Source organism: Myodes glareolus, chromosome 24 (assembly GCF_982192425.1).
Source record: "Myodes glareolus chromosome 24, mMyoGla1.1, whole genome shotgun sequence".
Taxonomy (NCBI): domain Eukaryota; kingdom Metazoa; phylum Chordata; class Mammalia; order Rodentia; family Cricetidae; genus Myodes; species Myodes glareolus.
In genome coordinates this window covers 50,547,736-50,572,318 of record NC_142049.1, presented here as the reverse complement: position 1 = coordinate 50,572,318, position 24,583 = coordinate 50,547,736, and the positions used below count along the sequence as shown (strand labels likewise).

At 45.2% G+C, this 24,583-nt stretch overlaps 1 long non-coding RNA gene and 1 pseudogene across 2 annotated transcripts; one reads left to right on the top strand and one right to left on the bottom strand.

Moving 5' to 3' along the window:
- The first annotated feature begins 15,145 nt into the window (after window positions 1-15,145).
- Window positions 15,146-20,136, top strand: LOC148118252 (sialic acid-binding Ig-like lectin 13; annotated as a pseudogene). Its single transcript, XR_015736293.1, has 7 exons — window positions 15,146-15,661; window positions 15,856-16,124; window positions 16,355-16,402; window positions 18,798-19,049; window positions 19,339-19,432; window positions 19,583-19,663; window positions 20,030-20,136. The product of XR_015736293.1 is annotated as a sialic acid-binding Ig-like lectin 13 (transcript).
- Window positions 20,137-20,180: 44 nt separating this feature from the next.
- LOC148118251 (uncharacterized) lies at window positions 20,181-24,192 on the bottom strand. The gene is made up of 2 exons (XR_015736294.1): window positions 21,747-24,192; window positions 20,181-21,286 (listed from the first exon to the last, which is right to left on the bottom strand). It is a non-coding gene; the product is annotated as an uncharacterized LOC148118251 (long non-coding RNA).
- Between the last annotated feature and the right edge of the window lie 391 nt (window positions 24,193-24,583).

Below are 24,583 nucleotides of genomic sequence, written 5' to 3'. Positions count from 1 at the left end.
TTACACACACAAAAAAATGTTGTATATTTACACAATGGAGTACTACAGAGCAAAAAAAAATAACAACATCTTGAGTTTTGCAGGCAAATAGATGGAGCTAGAAAACATCATTTTGAGTGAGGTAACCCAGACACAGAAAGACAATTATCAAATGTACTCACTCATAGGTGGTTTTAAAAAATAAAGCAAAGAAATCCAGCCCACAAATCACAAACTCAGAGAACATAGACAACAATGAAGAGGCTAAGAGAGACTTACATAGATCTAATCTACATGGGAAGTAGAAAAAGATAAGATCTCCTCAGTAAATTGGGAGCATGGGGACCTTGGAGGGGGAAAGGAGGAGGGGAGAGGCAGGGAGGAGAGTAGAGAAAAACGTAGAGCTCAATAAAAATCAAAAATAAAAAAATTTAAACATGGGATACATATCTAAATAGAGAGTGTTCAATAGAAGAATCTGAAATTGCCAAAACACATTTAAGGAATTGTTTACATTCTTAGTCATCAGAGAAATATAAATCAAAATTATTCTTAGATACCATCTTACACCTGTCAGATGACTAACATAAAAAACATGGATGACAGCCTATGTTGGAGAGGTAGTAGAGTAAGGGGAACACTCCTCCACTCTTGGTGGGAGTGCAAATTTGTACAGTCACTTTGGAAATCAGTATAGTGGTTTCTCAGAAAACTGGGTATCAATCAACCCCAAGACCCTGTACTACTACTCTTGGGCATATACCGAAAGGATACTTAATCATACCACAAGAACTCTTGCTCAATTATATCCATAGCAGCATTATTTGTAATAGACAGAACCTGGAAACAACCTAGATTCCTCTCAACTGAAGAATGGGTAAAGAAAATGTGGTACATTTACACAATGGCGTATTACTCAGCTGTTAAAAAAAAAAAAGGAAAAAACAATGACAGCATGCAGGTAAATGGATGGAATTAGAAAAAAAATCATCCTGAGTGAGGCAACTCAGAAAGACAAACATGGTATGTCCTCACTCATAGTGGATACTAGATGTAAAACAAAGGATAACCAGACTACAATCCACGGCCCCAGAGATGCAGGGTAACAAGGAAGACCCTAAGAGGGACATGTGGATCACCCTGGGAAGGGTAAATGAATGATTTTCCCTGGGTAAACTGGAAAAGGGGGCCAGTGCAGGGGAAGGAATGGAGGATGAGAACATGATGCAATGGGATGGTTGAGTTGGAGGAAGGACAAAGAACTATGAAAGAGATATCTCAGGCTGGAGAGATGGCTCAGAGGTTAAGAGCACTGACTGCTTTTCCAGACGTCCTGAGTTCAATTCCCAGCAACCTCATGGTGGCTCACAGCCATCAGTAATTAGATCTGGTGCCCTCTTCTGGCCAGCAAGCATACAGACAGACAGAACATTGTATACATAATAAATAAATAAATCTTAAAAGAGAGAGAGAGAGAGAGAGAGAGAAAGAGAGAGAGAGAGAGAGAGAGAAAGGTCTTGATAGAAGGAGCCATTATGGGATTCGAGAGAAACCTGGTGCTAGGGACATTCCCAGAAATCCACAAGGATGACCCCAGCTAAGACTCCTAGCAATAGTGGAGAGGGTGCCTGAACAGACCTTCCCCGGCAATCAGATTGGTGACTACCCTGACTGTCATCATAGAACCTTCATTCAGTTACTGATAAAAGCAGATGCAGAGATTCATAGGCTGAGCTCTAGGAGTCCAGCCAAAGAGAGGGAGGAGGGATTATAGGAGCAAGGGGCATCAAGATCATGGTGAGGAACCCCACAGAGACAGCTGAAACAAGCTCCCGGGAGCCATGGACCCTGAACTGACAGCTGGGAGCCTGATGGGACCGAACTAGGCCCTGTGCAGGTAGGTGACAGCTGTGTGGCCTGGTCTGCTTGTGGGACTCCTGGGAGGAGCACCAGGTTCTATCCCTGGTGCATGAGCTGGCTCTTTGGAGAACATTCCCTGGGGTGGGATGTCTTGCTCAACCTTGATGAGGGGGGCGGGGCTTGGCCCTGTCTCAACTTTATGTGCCAGGCTTTGTTGACTCTCCGTGGGAGTCTTACCCTTTCTGAGGAGTGGATGGGGGGAAAAGAAGGTGCAGCAATAGGTGGGGAGGAATAGGGAACTATGGGTGGTATGTAAAATGAAAAAAAAATTTAATTTTTTAAAAATAAAATAAATAAAGTCTCTTTTAATTTTAACTGTACAATTCCTCATGAATGCCAGAATTCACAAAAAGGTAACCAGTGCAGGAAAGTTCTCACCCATAAACACACACTTAGACAGCAGGAAGGACATCCGCGGGAGAAACCAGACGAATGCCCTGAATGTGGGAAGGTCTTCTATGACATGTCTGCTTTCTGGGAACATCAGGCAACTCACGCTGGAGAAAAGCCCTTTGTCTGTCACAAGTGTGGGAAAGCCTTCCTCCTGAAGTCAGAGTTGACCTCCCATCAAGAAACTCACACAGAGAAGCCTTACGTGTGCCCCGACTGTGGGAAGTCCTTCAGTCGTACACCCAACCTGCAGGTTCATCATCGAGTTCACACTGGAGAGAAGCCTTACGTGTGCCCTGTGTGTGGGAAATCTTTCAGTAATACATCCCAGCTGAAGGTGCATCATCGAACACATACAGGGGAGAGACCGTACGTGTGCCCTGTGTGTGGGAAATCTTTCAGTAATACATCCCAACTGAAGGGGCATCATCAAATACACACAGGGGAGAGACCTTACGTGTGTCCAGACTAGGAGAATTCTGTGAAGAGGAAAGGAGAGACACAGTCATCAGTCAGAAGCAGAGGAAGCAAGATGAAAATGCCTTACTGAGAAAAGTTGCCAAGTCATGTTGCTAAACATAGATAAGAATTATGGGTTAATTTAAGTTGCTAGAGCTAGTTAATAATAATCCTGAGCTAGTAGGCCAAATAGTTTATAAATAATATAAGGCTTTATATGTTTCTTTGGGTTGAACTGTCTAGACAGGACAGAAACTTCTGTCTATAAATGGTGCCCAAACATTTGGCAAGATTTTCCATATAAAGCCGGAGAAATCTTTTGTTCTCCAAAAAAAAAAAATATTCTAGACAGACAAGAGCAGAGTCTGTCTTTACTCCAGCAGGCTGTTTGCTGGCAGCAAGCAGAGGCACAGCTCCTCTAAGAGAGGTTTCCTCACTCAGCATCAGCAACAAAAGCCTCACAGCTCTTTTCAGAGGCCTGCCACACAACATTTAAATGGTGTTCATGAGCAGCCAGCAGCATGCTTCTTGGGGTTGGCATGGACCTGGAACTCCACAGAGTTGTGGCCAAAAAACAAACAAACAAAAAAAAACAAAAAACGAAACAACAAAAAAACCATGGTTCCCAGCAGTACCTACACTATGAAGCTAGACTCTCAGGAAGCCCAGGAGTGGATGCAGTCGCCAACATCTCAGCTTTAGTCTTAGTCACTCTACTTAGATTAAAGACTCGTGAGGTCAGAAGAAGATAGAGAGATACAGTAAAGAGATTCAGATGAAAAAACGTTCTAATTGATTTACAGTGTGTAAAAAATATACATAGGCTTGGAAGAAAAAAGAAAAATGATAGAGAAAGTCCTTACATAAGAAATATAGTTGGGTATGGTGATGCACACCTTTAATCCCAGCGCCTGGGAGGCAGAGGCAGGTGGTTATCTGTGAGTTAAAGGCTGAGCTGGTCTGTAGACTGAGTTCCAGGACAGCCAAAGTTACACAGAGAAACCCTGTCTCAAAAATCCAACATTTAAAAATTAAACAGAGGTTTTTTTAAAGCCATGTAAAGATGGAAAATGCACAGAGAATCTGGATACTGTATGCTGTTGTGTTGTCTTCGAGTTGCTCGACAGCTGAGGAAAGAGCAACAGCTGCTAAAAGACATTTGATTATAAATGCTGCTGGATTACTCCAACCTAAATATTTTGAAAATGCCCTAACTTCAAAAGTTAAGTCAAAAGATATGTTACTTTGGAGAAGAGGTTTTTCTTTTGTTTCCACAGGAAATGAGAGGCTGTGGTTTCATTCTGGGTTAAGAGAAATCAGGTTTGATCAAGGAAGAACTCCTGAAAAATCTCCAATGGGAACAGATAGCCCAGCTGATCCAACACTTTAGATCTGCAGTTTCCTCTGAGTTCTACTTTCAGAACAGCTTCAAGACTGCTCGCTGAGATGATCAAGCCTCACAGAATACTCCAGTCAGGACTTGATCAGAATCCTAAATTTTCTTTGAGTTCCCCATAAGATTATTAGTGTTTTAATCAGCAGGAAGTAGCCTAGAAAACTATGGCCACACTTCCAAAGAATGGATTATAAATGTTTGTCTTTGTTTAGAGTGCTTTTTACAAACTTTTATGGATAATGGTCAGGAAAAAAGGTAAACAAAGGATATTAGATTCAGCATTCTTGTTTAGAAAGGAAAAAGGGGTGAATTGGTGTGGGATAATGCTTTTGTACATTGTAAAGATTTGTCATTCATATTGGGCTAATAAAACACTGATTGGCCAGTAGTCAGGCAGAAAGTATAGGCAGGAAGATCAGACTAGGAAAATTTGGGGAAGAGGAAAGGAGAGAGATGCAGTCATCAGCCAGACACAGAGGAAGCAAGGGGAGAATGCCTTACTGAGAGGAGTTATCAAGCCATGTTGCTAAACATAGATAAGAATTATGGATTAATTTAAGTTAAAAGAGCTAGTTAACAATAAGCCTGAGCTAATAGACCAAAGAGTTTGCAATTAATATATGCTTCTGTGTGTTTCTTTGGGACTGAATGGCTATAGGACTAGGCAAAACAGAACCTTCTGTCAACAGTAAGCATTTAATTGAGCTGACTTTCAGCTCCAGAGGTTTAGTCCATTTTCACCATGGCTGGAAGTATGACAGCAATCCAGCAGATATGGTGCTGGATAAAAAACTAAGAGTTCTACATCTAGATCAGTAGGCAGCAGCAAGAGAGAGAGAGAGAGAGAGAGAGAGAGAGAGAGAGAGAGAGAGAGAGAGACACTGGGCCTGTCTTGCACATTTGAAACCTCAAAGCTCAACCCCATGACACAATTCCTCCAACATGAACACAACTACTCTGAGTCCATTCCTATTCAAACCATCACAATCCACTCCCTGGCCCCATAAGCTTATTAGCTATATTTTAATGCAAAATGTGTTTAGTCCAACTTCAAAAATCCACATATCTATCACAGTCTAAAAGTGACAGTATTTAAAAGTCCAAAGTTTCTTCTGAGTCTCACAACCAATCTCTTGACTGTGATCCCCTGTAAAATCAAAATCAAAAAGCAGATCACATACTCCCAGCATGCATTGTCACAGAACATAGATTACTATTCCAAAACTTTGGAAAGGGAGGATAATGAGAAAATACCAGTCTAAAGCAAGAATGAAAACCAGCTGGGCAAACTCTGCATCTCCATGTCTGATGTCAAAGTACTCTTCAGATCTCCAACTCCTTTCAGCTTTATTTATTGCATCTCAATTCTCTCTCTTGGCCTGGTCTCACCCCCTCTTAGTAGTTTTCCTTAGCAGGTATCTCATGACTATGGCATCTCCGACATCTCGGGGTCTCCAGTGACGTCCTGGCATCCCCTTTATAGCTTCATGCAAGGGCCTCTCAGGGCCAGCATGCAGAGACACCCCTGATACACACCTCCTGGTGTTCCTTTTCTCCTCAAACTGTACTATTAGTCAATATGTTGTTCAGACAGAAACTTCCATCCTTCCAAGTATTTACTAGAAAGTTAACAACTCCATGTAAATGTTAGTGCATTCAGCCCACACAGCACAAGCAGCCAGGTTTTCTGTCATGCCACAGCTGACTTCTACAGAACCCCTCTGCTTAAAGACTCCAGATATTCCCCGAGCCTGCCACTCCTGAGGAAATTAGGTCTGTCAGCAAGAGAAACCAAAGGTAGAATCCATATAGGACATGTCTGCTGGCGTAAATTTCCCAGAAGCCTCAGCAGAGGAGCAGAATGGATAATGTGAGGTGATAGGACTGTTCCGGGTTCAAGTCTGCAGAACTAGATAGCAGACTCATGAAGCAGCAGATCCCAGGCTCTCCATTTCTGAGATTACCTTCATCTTCCATATAAGAATACATAGTGCAGAGGAGACCAATTTTCCCACGTCACCTAACTTTTGTGACATACTCATTTGTTCCTTGTTGGGTTGAAGCTGGTCCTTCAAGAAGGGAGTGAGTTCTAATGTCAATGGGTAACTAGGTAGCTATTTTGAAATACGTTTTAGAGGAGATTACAGCGAAAGTCAATAATTGCAAGAAAACAGGTGTCTTTAGCAATTAGTTGGAAAAGGGACTGCTAGTAATACCAGAAGGTTAATAAATTAGGATTAACTGGTTCTTAGGCTGAGAATTTAGGAGATAGCAGAAAGCTTTTCATACTGTCTCAAGGTAAAACTCAGATACTGACTGCCATACTTTACAACCTCCATTATCAGAGCTCATTAGTCAAATCTCTGTTTATACATTGTACAGCGTGTCTTCTGGAACCTCCAGGCAATGTATGCTGAAGCCTCATTCCTCCCTGTTAATGGTGCCAGTTTTCCATAACAGAGACATTGCCTAACCCAGAGGTCAGTATCTCTGTCTCCTAAAGATTAACTCAGTTCATGTCTGTCGTTTATTAAGGATGACCAGAACACTACTCTCAATTTGTAGGGAGAAGCTCTGGCCTTGTAAATTAAACAGCCAGTCGTAAAATGGAATGAAGCTGATGAAGGCTCCCAAGCATCCGAGAAAATAGCTCACTGTGAATGACTGACTGATCCTTGATCTGCTGAGAAAGCTGCTGATAGTCTGCTCTCTATTTTCCTAGACTTATAACTTTATATATTTTTTTACATTCTTATTTTTAGAATCTATATATTTATTTCTTATTCTTGGACTCTTCAAACAGATGGTGGTGGCATAACTGGATATCAACATGTAGAAGGATGAAAATAGATCCATATCTATTGCCATGCACAAAACTCAAGCCCAATTGGATTAAAGACCTCAATATAAATCTGACCACACTGAACCTGATAGAAGAGAAAGTGGGAAGTAACCTCCAATGCATGGGTACAGAAGACCACTTCCTATATAGAACCCCAGTAGCACAGAAAATAAGAGCAACAATAAATAAATGGGACCTCCTGAAACTGAGAAACTTCTGGAGAGCAAAGGACACAGACAATAAGACCAAAAGGCAGCCTACTGAATGGAAGAAATCTTCACCAACCGCACATCAGACAAAGGACTGATCTCCAAAATATATAAAGAACTCAAGAAATTAGACATTAAAATTCTTAATAACACCATTAAAAAATGGAGTACTGAACTAAACAGAGAATTCTCAACAGAAGAATTTCAAATGGCCAAACGATACTTTACGAAATGTTCTACTTCTTTAGCTATCAGGGAAATGCATATCAAAACAACTCTGAGATACTTTCTTACACCTGCCAGAATGACTAAGATAAAAATCACTAATGGTAGCTTATGTTAGAGAGGATGTGGAGCAAGGGGAATACTCATCCATTGTACAACCACTTTGGAAATGAGTGTGGTAGTTTCTCAGAAAACTGGGAATCAACCTACCTCAGTATACCACCTGAGAATACCACTTTTAGTAACATACCCAAAAGATGCTCAATCATACTACAAAAGTATTTGTTCAACTATGTTCATAGCAGCATTATTTGTAATAGCCAGAACCTGGAAACAACCTAGAGGCCCCTCAATTGAAGAATGGATAAATAAAATGTGGGACATCTACATATTAGAGTACTACTCAGTGCTAAAAAAAAATTGACATCTTGAATTTTGTATGCAAATGGATAGAATTCAAAAATACTATCCTAAGTGAGGTCATCCAGACAACCCCCAAAAATGAATATGGTATGTACTCACTCATATGTGGATACTTGGCATAAACAAAGGGCATTGGGCCTGTAGTTCATGATCCTAGAGAAACTAAGTAATAAGGTGAACGTAAAGAAAAACATATATAGACACTCATGGAGATTGGAAACAGACAAAAATTTGGTAGCATGGGGGCAGGGGATAGAAGGAAGGGGAGAAAGGGGCTTGAGGAGAACTTGAGGGAATGAGGTAGTTGAGATGGAGGAAGGACAGATATGAGAGCAAGGAAAGAGACATCTTGATTGAGGGAGCCATTATGGAGTTAGCAAGAAACCTAGCTCTAGAATAATACCCAAGAACCCATAAGGATGACCCCAGCTAAGACCCTACCTAAGCAATAGAGGAGAGGGTGTCTAAACTGGCCTTCTCCTGTAGTCAGACTGATGATCATCTTAAATATTACCATAGAACCTTCGTCCAACAACAGATGGAAACAGAGGCAATGGCCCACATCAGAGCACTGGACTGAGCTCCCAAAATTCAGCTGAAGAGTGGAAGGAGTGAGAGTATGTGCAAGGAATTCAAGACCATAAGGGGTTCATCCACTGAGACAGTTTGCTTGAGCTGATTGTAGCTCACCAACACCAACTCAACTGGGAGTCAACTCTGAAGAAGGTTGACCATTGGGGCAGACTGAGGGGCCACTGATAGTGACACTGGGATTTGTCTCTAATGCATATATTGGCTTCTTGGGATCCTGTTCTCTTTGGATATAAACCTTGCTCAACCTAGATATAGTAGGGAGGGCCTTGGACTTTCCACTGGGTGGGGTGCATTGCCCTCTCTTAGGATTCGTGGGAATATGGTGGGAGGGTCTGTGGAGAGAGTGGGAGGGGAGTGGGAGGAGGGGAGGGAGTGGGAATTTGGATTGGTATATTTTAAGTTATAAAAGAATAATATAAAAAAAAAGAAAAAGAAAAAAAAGATGGAAAAGAAAATCATCCTGTGTGAGGTAACCCAGACCCAGAAAGACAAACAGTATGTACTCATAAGTGGTGGATATTAGACTTAAAGCAAAGGATAACCAGCCTACAGTCCATGACCCCAGAGATGCTAGGTAAGAAAAGAACCCCAAGAGAGACATACATGTATCCCGCTGAGAAGGAGAAATAGACAAGATCTCCTGAGTAAGTTGGGATCCAGGGGGAGGAAAGAAGGATAGGGGAAGGAGAGCATGAGGGAACAGGGTGGACAAGATGGGAAAAGACAGGGACAGAGATTGAGGGATCCATTATGGGGTTAGTGAGAAACCTGGCATTGGGAAAATTCCTGGAAATCCACAAGAATAAACTTAGTTAAGACCCTAAGCAATAGTGGAGAGGGTGCCTGGACTGGCCTTACCCGGTAATCAGATTGATGACTACCTTAATTGTCATCATAGAACCTTCATCCAGCACCTCATGGAAGCAGCATCCAACAACACCCCTTCATGATAAAGATCTTTGAAAGATCAGGGATACAAGGAATATATCTAAACATAAAAAAGCAATATATACCAAGCCAAAAGCCAATATCAAATTAAATGGTGAGAAACTCAAAGCGATTCCACTAAAATCAGGAACAAGACAAGGTTGTCCACTTTCTCTGTATGTATTCAATATAGTACTCCAAGTTCTAGCTAGAGCAATAAGACAAGAAATGGAGGTCAAGGGGATACAAATTGGAAAGGAAGAACTCAAACTTTGGCTATTTACAGATGATATGATAGTATACATAAGTGACCCCAAAAATTCTACCAGGAAACTCCTACAGCTGATAAACACCTTCAGTAATGTGGCAGGATACAAGATCAACTTAAAAAAAAATCAGTAGCCATCTTTTATAAAAAAGAAAAGACTGAGAAGAAATCAGAGAAACATCACCCTTTATAATAGCCACAAATAACATAAAATCTCTAGGGTAACACTAACCAAAGAAATGAAAGATCTCTACAACAAGAACGTTAGGTCTTTGAAGGAAGAAACTGAAGAAGATATCAGGAAATGGAAAGATTTCCCATGGTCTTGGATAAGTAGGATCGACAGAGTAAAAATAACAATTCTACCAAAAGCAATCTACAGATTCAATGCAATTCCCATCAAAGTCCCAACACAATTCTTCATAAAACTCTAAAAAACAATAATCAACTTTATATGGAAAAACAGAAAATCCAGAATAGTCAAAACAATCCTGTACAATAAAGGAACTTTCCGAGGTATCACCATCCCTGACATCAAGCTCCTTTATAATGAAAACAGCTTGGAATGGGATTAAAAACAGACAGGTGGACCAATAGAATTGAATCAAAGATCTGGATATTAATTCACACACAAGACTCTGGCTTTGTACTTCTGGTGGACTGATACATATATATTTTGGGGGACAGGTTCTCTATACATAGCCCTGGCTGTCCTGGAACTCACTATGTAGATCAGATGGACCTTGAACTCACAGAGATCTGTCTTCCTCTGTCTGCTAAATTTTGGGATTAAAGGCATGTATCACCATTCCTGGCCCTTCAATCATAATTTTAAAACCCATATTTTTTTTTTTCACAGTGAGACCAAGCCTACGTCATTTGTTTTGGACTTGGATGATGATGATAACATCCAAACATCACAGGGTCAAGGCTGGAGAGATGGCTCTACAGTTAAGAGTGTTTGCTATTTTTAGGACCTGAGTTCCATTCCCAGCACCCACATTGAGTGGCTCACAGCTGCCTATAACTCCAGCTCTAGTGGGGGTCTGATATCCTCTTATGTCCTGCAAGGGCACCACCAACACACTTACCATTCAATGACACCCATACACACATGCATATAAATAAAAATAATAAATATTTAGGGGCTGGAGAGATAGTTCAGAGGTTAGGAACTTTTGCTGAGGTCCCAGGATTGGTTCCCAGCACCCAAAGAGTTGTGGTAAACAACCGTACATAGGTCCAGTCACAGGAAGTTCTGATGTCCTCTTCTGCCATCTGAGGGCACCAGGCACACAAATGTTTCCCAGACACACATGTAGGCAGAGCATTCATAAGCCACAGAATGAAAGAAAATGAGCTAGGTGTGTGTGGTATACATTTGGTTTAGAAATTCAAAATCTGAATCTACTCAACAACATCTAGACTTTAAAGCATTTTAGATTTCAAGCTTCTGGATTAAGGATGTTCAGTCTGAGTAAGACAAGTTGTTACCTGGTTATTCATGTAATCATTGGAGGGAAATCATTTTGTTGATAAATTTACTGTGGGACAATAATACTTCATAGAGTCAACAAATTGAGTGATGACTGGATGATATGAAAGGATGTGCATGTATGTAACTGTAGATACATGTGCATATAGAGATGTCTGTGTGTATATATGTATATGTGTGTACATTCATACTTGCTTTGCTTTTACATGTATGTGTAGAAGGCCGCAACCGAGGCTCTTAAACCGCTTCGTGAACGGTTTCCATGTTTGCTCGTGGTTCATTACACGGATGATATACTTATGTGTCATGAGGACTTACAGGTCCTAAAGGAAGCCTACCCGCTGCTCGTTAAAAGCTTACAGCTACGGGGTCTTCAAATAGCCGCTGAGAAGGTCCAGATTGCAGATACTGGCCAATTTTTAGGTTCTGTTATTCTTCCTGAAAAGATTCTGCCTCAAAAGGTAAAGATTTATAGGGATGATTTGCAAACGTTAAATGATTTCCAAAAGTTGTTAGGAGATATTAATTGGCTGCGACCATTCTTAAAAATCCCCTCCGCTGATTTAAAGCCATTGTTTGATATCTTGGAAGGGGATACTCATATTACCTCCCCTCGGGCCTTGACGCCGGCAGCCTTGTTGCTAGTGGAGGAATCCATTAAGGAGGCACAGCTGTGCCGTATTGATGAAACTCAACCATTTGCTCTATGTGTGTTTAAAACGAGAAAGCTACCCACCGCTGTGTTATGGCAGGATGGACCGTTACTGTGGATCCATCCGCATGCTTCTCCTAACAAAAGTATTGAGTGGTATCCCGCCGCTATAGCTCAAATTGCCCTTAAAGGCCTTAAATTGTCTGTTAGTCATTTCGGCAAGCATCCAGAGGTTATGATAATTCCCTATACCTCCTCTCAGGTACAAACCTTGGCCGCCGCCTCTGACGATTGGGCCATTTTGGTTACCACCTTTTCAGGGAAAATTGATAATCATTATCCTAAACACCCTCTGCTGCAGTTCTCTGCATGTCATCCCATTGTGTTTCCCCGAGTTACGTCTTCTGCACCGCTAAAAGACGGGATGACGGTTTATACAGATGGCTCCAAGAATGGTGTGGGAGCCTATGTTGTGGATTCTAAAATATATACAAAGAACTTTTCTGCCACCTCGCCCCAGGTGGTGGAATGTATGGTGGTTTTAGAGGTTCTTCAAAGATTCCCTTGTCCCCTTAATATTGTTTCTGATTCTGCCTATGTGGTTAATGCTGTTAAATTATTAGAGGCCGCTGGAATTATAAAACCTACTAGTACAGTGGCAGCTCTTTTCCAGAGGATACAGGATTGCTTACTAAATAGGAGAGCTCCATTTTTTATCACACACATAAGAGCACATTCGGGGCTTCCAGGCCCAATGAGTTTGGGCAATGACCTGGCTGATCATGCTACGCAGCTTGCTGCGGTAGCTCTTGCCTCCCCGTTGCAGACCGCTAAAACCTTTCATGACAATTTTCATATTACAGCTGAAACCCTGCGCAAACGTTTTTCTCTTACCAGAAAAGAGGCTCGCGACATTGTAACCCAATGTCACAGTTGTTGCCAGTTTCTTCCTATCAGACACACTGGCGTTAACCCCAGAGGGATTACGCCCTTGCAAATATGGCAGATGGACGTAACTCATATCACTGCCTTTGGAAAACTTCAATGTGTGCATGTGTCGATTGACACATGCTCTGGCATTATTCATGCCACACCACTTACAGGAGAAAAAACCTCTTATGTCATTCAACATTGCCTTGAGGCATGGAGTGCTTGGGGCAAGCCCACATCTTTAAAAACGGATAATGGGCCTGCCTATACTTCTCAAAAGTTTAAGCAGTTCTGCGCACAGATGCAGGTCACCCACATTACAGGCCTGCCTTATAACCCCCAGGGACAAGGTATCATAGAACGAGCGCATCGCACCCTCAAATCTTATCTACTTAAACAGAAAGGGGAAATATTGACAAAGCTGCCCACGACGCCAAGAATGGCCATCGCCATGGCTCTGTTCACCATAAATTTTTTAAATCTGGATGATAATGGCCAAAATGCTGCAACACGACATTGTTCGGATCCGCAGCGGCCCAAAGATTTGGTTAAGTGGAAAGATGTGCTTTCTAATGAATGAAAAGGCCCGGATCCCATCTTATTGAGATCCAGGGGAGCTGTTTGTGTCTTCCCACAGGATCAAGAAAGCCCATTCTGGCTGCCAGAGCGATTGACCCGAACAATGAAGAATGATCCACAACACACGGATTCGCCTGAGAACCTGGCTGCTGTTCCTCCTGCCATTTTGCAGATGGATGACAGAGCACCGATGGAGGACACTCTCAGCTTTCCCGAAGCTGTTACCAGTCAGCCATAGGATGGCGGAGTTTCCTCAATTTTTTACAACCAATATGACTCTGGGCCCCCTCCCCCTACCGTCCTAGAGATGATTTATAAGCTTGGCCATAGGATTACAGTCCTGGGTCATGTCTTTCTTCCCCTACTTCAAAGAATGGATGGGGGTGAAAATGTTTTGGAACAGTCCTATGCTATGGATTAGTGTTTCTCCTCTGGATGGTCTGCTGACTCAAATCCCAAAATCGTAGGGACAAAATGGTTATTACACAGCGCTGGCTACCCTGGAATAGGGAGCCTCTTTTGATATATGGTTATCTATGTTAAAGCAGTAAGGTTTAAGCCAACCAGCTCCTGCACCCCTAGGACAATGGTCCATTGCACAGGATGAAATGCTTGGCTTAGCTAGCCCTAAAGGTTATGAAGCTGAAAAGCACCACACAGAGAATGGCCCTCTCTGAGAGATAAGTCACTCTGCGTAAGGGTTTCCTGCCATATATTCCCTTTCCCAGAAAAATGGCAGAGGGCAGGCCGAATAGGTTCCAGGTGTCATGAGCCTAGGGGCAGATTCCATGTAAGCCCATTTTAATGTTTTCATTTTGGGAAATGCGACCTCTATCTTTACCTTCCGAGGGAATTGCCTTTCTGCAAAGAAGTAAAATTAGGGGGAGATGTAGAAGGCCGCAGCCACATTCTCCATTATCAAGATGGCGCTGACATCCGGCTTCACCGCCAGGTGAACGCACATGTGCTCGGTAATTTCCCACTGAGTCCCCGCCTACTCCCGAGGCATCACCTGGGACTGGGAGCAGCGGACCTATCCAAGAGTGACACGTCCGAAGCAGGGTCTGTTTCCTTTATAAGGGATGGGTTCCATCTTATCTGGGTCTCCGCCATGTGGCTTATGCTCTAGCTCCCAAGAGACATAAAGCTTTTCTGCAGAAGGATCCTATGTGTACCGCGTGGTTCTTGCTGGCGAGACGGTAGCGCGGGACATATATGTGTGGAGTACCTGCATGTGGGGTTTGCTGACCTGTGCATGTGGAGGCCAGAGGTAGACTTCAGGTATCTTCCTCTTTCACATTCCACGATCTGCTTTTTATAGAGAGTCTCTCATTGAAGCTAGAGTCCCTCATTTCTGCTAGATTGGAAGGCCATAAAACTAGGCTGACAGGTGCATGCCCCCTTGTCCAGCTTTGACATTTAATGTGAGTTCTGGGGGTCTCCACTACAGGTCTCAGAGAATAGAACACCTTAGTTGTGTGCTTCTGTTCCAGTCCTGCCCAGCATCTTGTCTACAGAGTCTTGAACTTCCTCCACTGCACATTCGAAATACTTCACACACTGCACCCCACTGTTTGTCAGCTTCCAATTCTTTCCAATAGCCACAGTTTCGAGGAAAGCTGTGGGCTGTCTCAAAGAGGACCCATTTTTCACCATGCAGAAAATATCATGCAGTAGAAAGGATGATGTGGGGGTGAGGGAGGAAGGGTGGTAGAATAATTATGGAGCATATTGTTCTTAGGGTTCCAGAAGTGGACTTGAGTGGTGGGTTCCCCAGGCAGTGTCTGAGTCTGAAGCTCCTCCTCCCAAGGCGGCCACTGTCCTGGCCTCACCCCTGCTTTGGGTGGGGCTTCCTCCAGGTCTTGCATCTCTTAGTTCCTCAGAGAAGAGTCCAGAGAGTCAGACTTGTGGTGGCCCTGCAGCTTCAGCTCGACATGCTGCCGCTGCTGCTGCTGCTGCTCTGGGGGATGAAGGAGGTAGAGGGTGGGCCTGAGGGCACAGAGGGTTACAGACTGGATGTGAATTGGAAGGTGGTGGTGCAAGAGGGCCTGTGTATCTTTGTACCCTGTAAGTTCTCCTACCCTGCCTACCCCGATGGGAAATTGAATGACTCAGACCCAGTTCATGGATACTGGTTCCAGTTTGGAGCCAATACAGTGCAGAATCCCCCAGCAGCCACAAATAACCCAAGGCGGCCAGCACAGCCTAGGACCCGGGGCCGATTCTTCCTGCTCGGAGAACCACTGAAGAACAACTGCTCCCTGGACATCAGAGAGACCAGGAAGGATGATGCGGGGTCATACTTCTTTCGCCTGGAGAGAGGAACAGCGAGGTTTAATTATGTTCAGAACAAGATGACTCTGCAAGTGACAGGTCAGGCGGGGCTTGAGAGAAACCAACAGGGAAAGCCATGGGCGCCACAGGGCAGGCCTGGGGTAGGACTCCTTCCTGGCAGCAGTGGGTCTGAGCATCAGGGTTGAGGAGAGAAGCTGTATCAGAGCCAGGGCTTACCCTGAAGCTACGCCTCACCCCATCCTGATCCTCCATGTCTCCCCTCTCCTCACCAGACCTCACTAAAACCCCCAACATCCTTATCCCGGGGACCCTGGAGGCTGGCTGTCCCAGCAACCTGAGCTGCTCTGCGCCTTGGGCCTGTGGGCCCCCGCCTTCTCCTGGACTGGTTCCTCTGTGTCACCCTTGAGCACCAACACCACTGGTTCCTCAGTGCTGACTGTCACCCCCCAGTACAGGGACCATGGCACCAACCTCACTTGTCAGGTGACCCTGCCTGGAGCTGGTGTGACCACAAGAAAGACCATTCGTCTCAACGTGTCATGTGAGGCTGGGCTGGGCCACTGTGTCTTTGATGGGAAGAAGCCCAAAGGGACAGTGGGGGGTGGTGAGATTAAGGTCTTTACACCAAGCTATTGAATATGGATGCGGGCAGGTTAGGACCTGAGGTAACCAGATGGACCACACCATCGTACCTAGGCAGCTCCTGAGGCCAGAAGACGGATGTCCACCTAACCTTTCCACTAATGGGTCTATGGTGTCATTCTTTCTCAGATGCTCCAAAGAATCTAACCATGATTATCTACAAAGGAGTTGTTCCAGGTAAGTAGGATATTTTACATGGGGGATGCAGGGATTGTTCATCAAAAGGAAAATCCTGTCCCTACTAGATTCACTCTGGAAACAGCGATCGATCTCTTATGAGGAGACAGTGCCTTCTCCCCCATGAATCTCTATTGGCCAGTTGAGCATCTGTCCCCAAATTCCCCTCACTCCCAGGAGAGCTGTACACTCACCTTGAGCACAAGAGCCCAGGGTAATATTAACATAGCCAAACAGACATAATAGCTCCTTCTCCCCTGTCTTCTGGATCAGCCTCCAGCTTCAGCACTTTCTTCCCCTAGAGTTTTGATTTGAGTGACTGTGGACAGAGACACAGCTATATGGGTAAATATTCAGAATACATGGTGATCTCTCCCTAGCATCTCAGTACCCTTTCAAGGACTGGTCAGTGTCTACATAGGCTGAGTTGAGCCTAGATTAATCCACCTGAAGGTCTGAGAAGGAACTAAATGTTAAGAGCCCACATAGCTTCTGTTCTTCAAGTCTTGGTCCATGTTTTATGGATGAACTCTGACTCCCGTGGCCTCCTGTGTTAGTAGGCAGCCATGGTACTAACTTCATTATATCCACAGAAATGCACAGTAAGTCTAGGTTCAGAAATGGGTGTTAGTCAGTGCAATAAAATCAAATGTTGAGAGAAGTGGTAGGATATTTTCCATCACAATTGTGTTTCCGGGACTGTGGGATGGGAACATGTGTTTTCTACAGTCTCACCTCCTGTGGGTGGGGTGCGACCACTTGAACTTTACCAGTAGAGAATGACAATGGAATGTCTATGTGTTTTTATTTGTTCTTCCACGCACACATTTTATACACACGCGCGTGCACAAGCTTCGTTATCATACATTGTTATCCTCTCTTACCCTTTTCTCCTCCCAAATGAAACCTTCTTATCACGCCCCCTCTTGGTTTCATGTCTTTTGTGTGTGGCCCATTATCAGCATGAGCGTGGAGTGAGGTTAATTATTTGAGCAAGGGTAACTTATCAGTGGCTACACTACTGAGGACTCCAATTTCTTTTCCAGTCCTCCCCACTGTCTGTCAGCAACATTGACTTCCCAGAGATGGGTAGACTGCTGAAGCCCTCGCCTCCCATAACTGAAGGTTGGAGGACTCAGTCTACTGCAGGTCTTGCTCAGTAGGCACAGTTGATGCGTGAAACATCCGTGTTATATCCGTGAGACTTTGATTCACAGCTCTCCACCCTCCTGCTCTTACATCTTTCCTCCCCTTCTGCCATGATGTCCCCAGAGCCCCCATGTTATTTGATAAGTATTTTTCCTGAGTGACTTCAGACCTTGATGGCACAGTCAGAATGAGTTTTTCTATAGAGCAGTGATGTAGCCCAGCCAAGCACCGAGCTGTGGTTCTGAGAGCTGGGGTTCCAGGTCTGTCTGCGCTACCATACCCACGTCAGTCACTGTATTTCATTCCCGGAACTACTACAGATATTCTTATGTAGATTTCCAGAGTCATTCACTTGTATTATTTAATTATTCAAATTAGTTAATCTTGGCCAAAAAGAATCACTAATTCCTTTGACATGAATTATAAATGTATTTCACACTGTCCTCATCCCTTTTCATGAAATGCAGTAGTTTGTAGAAAGCAGAAGGAATTTTCTATAGTATGTTGGTCTACCCTGACACATGTTATGATTTGCACATGTGAGCTTATTGAAACACACACACAGACACACACACACACAGACACACCACTTCATGTCTGACCTTCAGAAGACTGACCTTGTCCACATTCTCCATTCACCCCGAGTTGTTCCTGTGTTTTCCGATGTCTTCTGCCTTGTGCAGCTTTGTGTTCTCTGTCTTCCTCCACCTTCATCATGTTCTGGCTTCAAGCTCGACCCTCACTCATGACTTTGTGCAGAGCTAGACACCTTCCTCAAGCAAGCACTCCTGGACCACAACATGTACAGTGTCTAGGAGGTGATATTTCTTCCAGACCAGAACACTCCCTCCTGGAGGGAGAAGGGATGCTCAAGACTCATGGAGCTACTGGAACTTATAAGATCTGGGAAACTCAAAAAGCATCAGAAGGCCCCTTCACATAAGTTAACAAAGATCTCTCTCATCTCTCTCATCTCTCTCTCTCTCTCTCTCTCTCTCTCTCTATATATATATATATATATATATATATATATATATATATATCACACACACACACATACACAGCAGGGGTGGAGAGAGACAGAGAGTGGGGTGGGACTCATCAGAGGGGCTGCCTGCATCTGTACGGTGTCACTGAATCCACATGGTCAGGTATCCACACCAAACTTTTACTCATCTCCTTCTGTGACCTTCTTTCTCCTTTTGACTTCTTTGTCACTAATGACTCCATGTCTCTTCCTCTCCAGCATCCACAGTCCTGAGAAATGGCTCCACACTGACTTTGCTGGAAGGAGAGACCCTTCATATTGCCTGTACTGTTGACAGTAACCCTCCTGCCAGGCTGAACTGGGTCCATGAAAACGTCATTCTGAGTCCCGTACAGCCCTCAACTCCTGGGATGCTAGAACTGTCGCCAGAGCACCTGAGATATGAAGGGAAATTCACCTGCACCGCACAGAACGTTCTGGGATCTCAGCACACGTCTCTGTTTTTAAAGCGTGAGTGTCAAGGGACTGCCAATGTGACCCCCGCCTCCAGGAGGATCAGGGTGCCTAGTCACTCAACAGCAAGGGAAGAGAGTGGGCCCTGCTCTGCCTCCCATCAATGCACATCCTTGTGCTTCCAGGTCAGAGTCTGGATAGTCAGAGTGTAAGTTGGGGCACTCCTGAGATCATATGGTCTTAAATTCAGAGATGAGGGGCATTTAGAGGACCTGATCCTACCGAGAGAGAAAGGTTTTTGGGTGGTGGTTAGCCCGTGATGCTAGCACTGACCACATTTCTGTAGGGAAATCAGGGCTGATGGCAGAAGTGGTTCTGGTGGCTGTGGTGGAGGCTGCTGTTAAAGTCCTGCTTCTTGGGCTCTGCCTCATTATCCTCAGGGGAGTGCTACCCCGAGGGAGGACATCAACCACCTGATGTCTCAGTCCTGCAGTACTGGAAATGGTCTGGGGTGTGAGACAGTAAGGGAACTGTGGGCAGTGAGGTGGCTGCCAGAGTGTCCTCTAGAAGGCCCTGGTCTCTTCCCTCAGAGTGAGATCTCGTAGGAAGAAGACAGCAAGGGCAGCAGTGCACAGGGACTATTCAGACATGACCATCAGTTAGTTTCTCGGGTAAGTGGAGTAGATCTGTCTCATTTTCTTTGGGATCCTACTTTTTAATGGTCATAGAACAACCTGCCTGGTTCAGCATGGACACAGACCAGCTGCTCAATCCCAATTCAAACCCTTGTTTCTGCCAATCACATGATTTTCCTGGTCTTATCTGTACCCAAATCCAGTGGTGGTTCTCTACCATGAGCTGTCTCCACCCTCATGTCATGAACCTGGCCTCCCGCCCTGTCTCCCTCTCTCCCCCTCTCCCACCCTCTCCTCACGTTGGGTCACCCACACCCATTTCTCTACCTGAACTCTCACCATTCTGATCCCCAAATGTTCCTAGTCACAGAATTCCCTTCATCCACTATCTCCATGTTCTAGACACTGCCCTCAGAATGAGCTTCATGATGCAACCGTCACCCATTGCCTCTGCTTCCTGAGAATCCTGAACTTTCACCATAGACGGAGCTGGGCAGACATCACTGTCCCGCGCTACCGTCTCGCCAGCAAGAACCACGCGGTACACATAGGATCCTTCTGCAGTAAAGCTTTAATGCCCCTTGGGAGAGCGGGCATCAGCCAACATGGCGGAGACCCAGATAAGATGGAACCCATCCCTTATATAGGAAACAGACCCTGCTTTGGACGTGTCACTCTTGGATAGGTCCATTGTTCCCAGTCCCAGGTGATGCCTCGGGAGTAGGCGGGGACTCAGTGGGAAATTACCGAGCACATGTGCGTTCACCTGGTGGTGAAGCCGGATGTCAGCGCCATCTTGATAATGGAGAATGTGGCTGCGGCCTTCTACATCTCCCCCTAATTTTACTTCTTTGCAGAAAGGCAACTCCCTAGGAAGGTAAAGATAGAGGTCGCACTTTCCAAAATGAAAACATTAAAATGGGCTTACACGGAATCTGTCCCTAGGCTCATGACACCTGGAACCTATCCGGCCTGCCCTTTGCCAATTTTTTGGGAAAGGGAATATACGGCAGGAAACCCTTAAGCAAGGCGACTTATCTCTCAGAGAGGGCCATTCTCTGTGCGATGCTCTTCAGCTCAACAACCTTCAGGGCTAGCTAAGCCAAGCACTCCACCCTGTGCAATGGACCACAGTCCTAGGGGTGCAGGAGCTGGTTGGCTTAAACCTTACTGCTTTAACATAGATAACCACATATCAGTAGAGGCTCCCTGTTCCAGGGCAGCCAGCGCTGTTGCAAAAACCACTTTGTCCCTATGGCTTTGGGATTTGAGTCAGCAGACCATCCAGAGGAGAAACACTATTCCATAGCAGGACCGTTCCAAAACATTTCCACCCCCACCCATTCTTTGAAGTAGGGGAAGAAAGACACGACCCAGGACTGTATTCCTATGGCCAAGCTTATAAATCATCTCTAGGACGGTAGGGGGAGGGGGCCCAGAGTCATATTGGTTGTAAAAAGTCAAGGAAGCACCGCCATCCTATGGCTGACTGGTAACAGCTTCGGGAAAGCTGAGAGTGTCCTCCATCGGTGCTCTGTCATCCATCTGCAAAATGGCAGGAGGAACAGCAGCCAGGTCCTCAGGCGAATCCGTGTGTTGTGGATCACTCTTCACTGTTCGGGTCAATCGCTCTGGCAGCCAGAATGGGCTTTCTTGATCCTGTGGGAAGACACAAACAGCTCCCCTGGATCTCAATAAGATGGGATCCGGGCCTTTCCATTCATTAGAAAGCACATCTTTCCACTTAACCAACTCTTTGGGCCGCTGCGGATCCGAACAATGTCGTGTTGCAGCATTTTGGCCATTATCATCCAGATTTAAAAAATTTATGGTGAACAGAGCCATGGCGATGGCCATTCTTGGCATCGGGGGCAGTTCCTTTATATTATTCCCCCCCTTTTTGTTTAAATAGATATTTATCCAATTTTTAATTTAAATAACCATGGCATTTTGTAACCTATCTTGAAGATACCCATAGTGTTTAGCAGAAATAACTGACAGGATAAGGGAAACTGATAGCAAGCAATAACTGACAAAACAAGGGGAAATCCAGCAGCATAGCAATGGCACAGCAACAACATTGCAATGTACAACAACAACACAGCAATAACTGACAGACCAAGGGCAGGAGCTGGACCATCCCTCAGGAACCCGCCAGCTCCGCAGCAATCAGGCCAGATAGCTCCATAGCGGAGGCTTTGTCCTCAGGCCTCTGGACAGATGAATCCACAGCATGAATAGTAGCATTTCTAGAAAAAAAACATAAACAAACTCTTTTCCCAAAATAACATTTAAGAGTATTAAAAAACTCAGTGTAAAAATTTAGCACAGTCAGTACTGGAAGTAGGCTGGTCTTGAACTTAGAGACCTATAGGTCTCTGTTCTAAAGAGCAATCTTGTTTGTCTGTGTCATTATAGTAGGCCTTAGAATTAAACCATTTTAAATCTGGCACAGATGAGATTATTGTTTTAAAAATATGAGAAAACCGTTTTCCTGTTTCCAGCCTGGAGTCCTAAGATGACGTGGCCATTGGGGAACCCATATGGGGATCTCTGTTTTTTACGGTATGGGCCGTGTTGCCCCAGTGGCGCCTAGGAAAAACCCAGGCCCTGTTTGTTGATATTAGATTTAAGATTTATTGGCTCCTGTATTCCTTGCCGGTACGGTGGCCTTGGGTTCCAGAGCCCGCCCGCTATCCAAGGGCTGTGCGCGGCCCTGGGCCTGCTCGCTGTGCGGATCCCCGTGTCCCGCTGTGTGGCTCCGCCTGTCCCAGGCCAGGAAGTGGCGGCTCCACCCCCAGGTGCCCCTGCCTTCCCCGCGGGGCTAGCCTCGTTCTCTGAGGTCTGAGGCTGTGTTGGTGGCGGAGTGTGGCGGGAGCCGACACCCAGACCAAGGCTGCACAGGCCGGCAATAACTCAAGGTCCGCGCCAGAGCCTGCGGCTCAAGGGGCCAATGGGAGAGGCAGCAAACAGGGCCGCTTCCCTACTAGCCAACTCTCAACATCTGTGCCACAGCAAAAGCGGCTGTAAACTCTCACAGATCCAGCCAACGACCCAATCACCCCAAAATCCAAGGGCCCTTCGCATTCATCTCCCTGCGGAACCTGAAACACCAGACAAGCCAAGCGTATACATAGCAATCTTTTAGGAGGACTTGAGTTCTTAAAATGCTAAGCAGTTCTTAAAAACTTAAGTCGCACTATGTAGATGTAATACGGTATTGTCTGTTTACTGCATCTAAACCTTAATTGCGCTTTTATTATGATAAATACGACCAGCCCTGCCTGAAGTCAGCATCGTTTAGCATAGCCAAATGGAATTAGAGCCATTTTACCCTCAGAGACCCTCACAGTTTTAGGTACATTGTAAGCCTTTTGGCCCGGCTGCCTGTGGCACCGCTGTGACATCCTCCAGGCCAGGCACCAACCGAGCCGCACCAATTGAGCCAGCGCAACGTGCTCCCCACCATAGCCACAGAGCAAAGCTCCGCTCCAGCCGCCCTCCAGCCCCAGCTGTACCCATTTCGAGCCCAAACCGGTGTATGGAGCAAAGCGGAACTCAGAGAAGTAGGCTTGAAAGGACCTCATTTAAACAATCTTTTAGGGAATTTGGGCGTCGTTTAGTCTCTTTGGCTGCTTCCTGCTGTTATTGGGCCGTTGCATTCTTAGGGGTATACACTACAACATTTTAGGAGGTCTCGGTGATTCAAACCACGTGGATCTCAAGCACGTACTTAGGCTCCCATCCTCCGTGGAGGCGAAAACAGAACCTCTCCTCCACAACATCACACTCTCAAGCCCATGCCTTAAATCTAAACTACCTTTTTTAGCAGCTCCCAAATTCAAATATCCCTCTCCTGTCCAGTACACAAAAAACAACACGAACAACACAACACAAAGCCTTCGACCCTGCAAATCAGCCTTCTCCCCCATCTCCACTCTCCCAAAATCACCGGGAGGTCCTTTTTAACTTATTTTCTTTTCTGTCTCCCCCATTCTTTACCGGAGGGTCCTTTTTAACTTATTTTCTTTTCTGTCTCCCCCATTCTTTACCGGAGGGTCATTTTTTAACTTATCTGGGTGCGCGCACAACCTCCCACTGCTGCTCAGTTTCTGATATGCTCTCTGGACTTTAGAACGTACCTCTCTGAGCACGCATGTCTACAGTTCTGAATCCTCCTTGTGTCCAAGGGGTCTCCGGTGGTGCAAAGTTCTTCTTTTTCCCGGGTATCAGCACCAGATGTCCCGCGCTACCGTCTCGCCAGCAAGAACCACGCGGTACACATAGGATCCTTCTGCAGTAAAGCTTTAATGCCCCTTGGGAGAGCGGGCATCAGCCAACATGGCGGAGACCCAGATAAGATGGAACCCATCCCTTATATAGGAAACAGACCCTGCTTTGGACGTGTCACTCTTGGATAGGTCCATTGTTCCCAGTCCCAGGTGATGCCTCGGGAGTAGGCGGGGACTCAGTGGGAAATTACCGAGCACATGTGCGTTCACCTGGTGGTGAAGCCGGATGTCAGCGCCATCTTGATAATGGAGAATGTGGCTGCGGCCTTCTACACATCACGGCCTACAGCGGGGGCCTTGCAAGGTCCATGTGCTGCTGGACTCCTCCCCATTTCCTCCAGTCACTGTGTCATGAGTTTCTAGCACTGCCTTCCCAGCCCCTTTATTGGAAAGTGTGTATTTGTGAGTCTCCACACCTCAAAGCCCTTCCCCCACCTCTCCCTCCTCTCTCTTACCTGAGCACCCCAACCTCTGCTGCATGTTACTCTGGGTAGGCAATGTGCTTGCCATGCATCTCAGACCACGGGCAGAAGCGACTATTGCTACATATGTACCATTTTCATGGATGCCCCCATATCTGTTACCAAAGATTGACTGATATAAAGATGAGAACAGGAATAAAAATATGCAGTGAACTGGGACTTGTCAACAGGAGAGGTGCGGT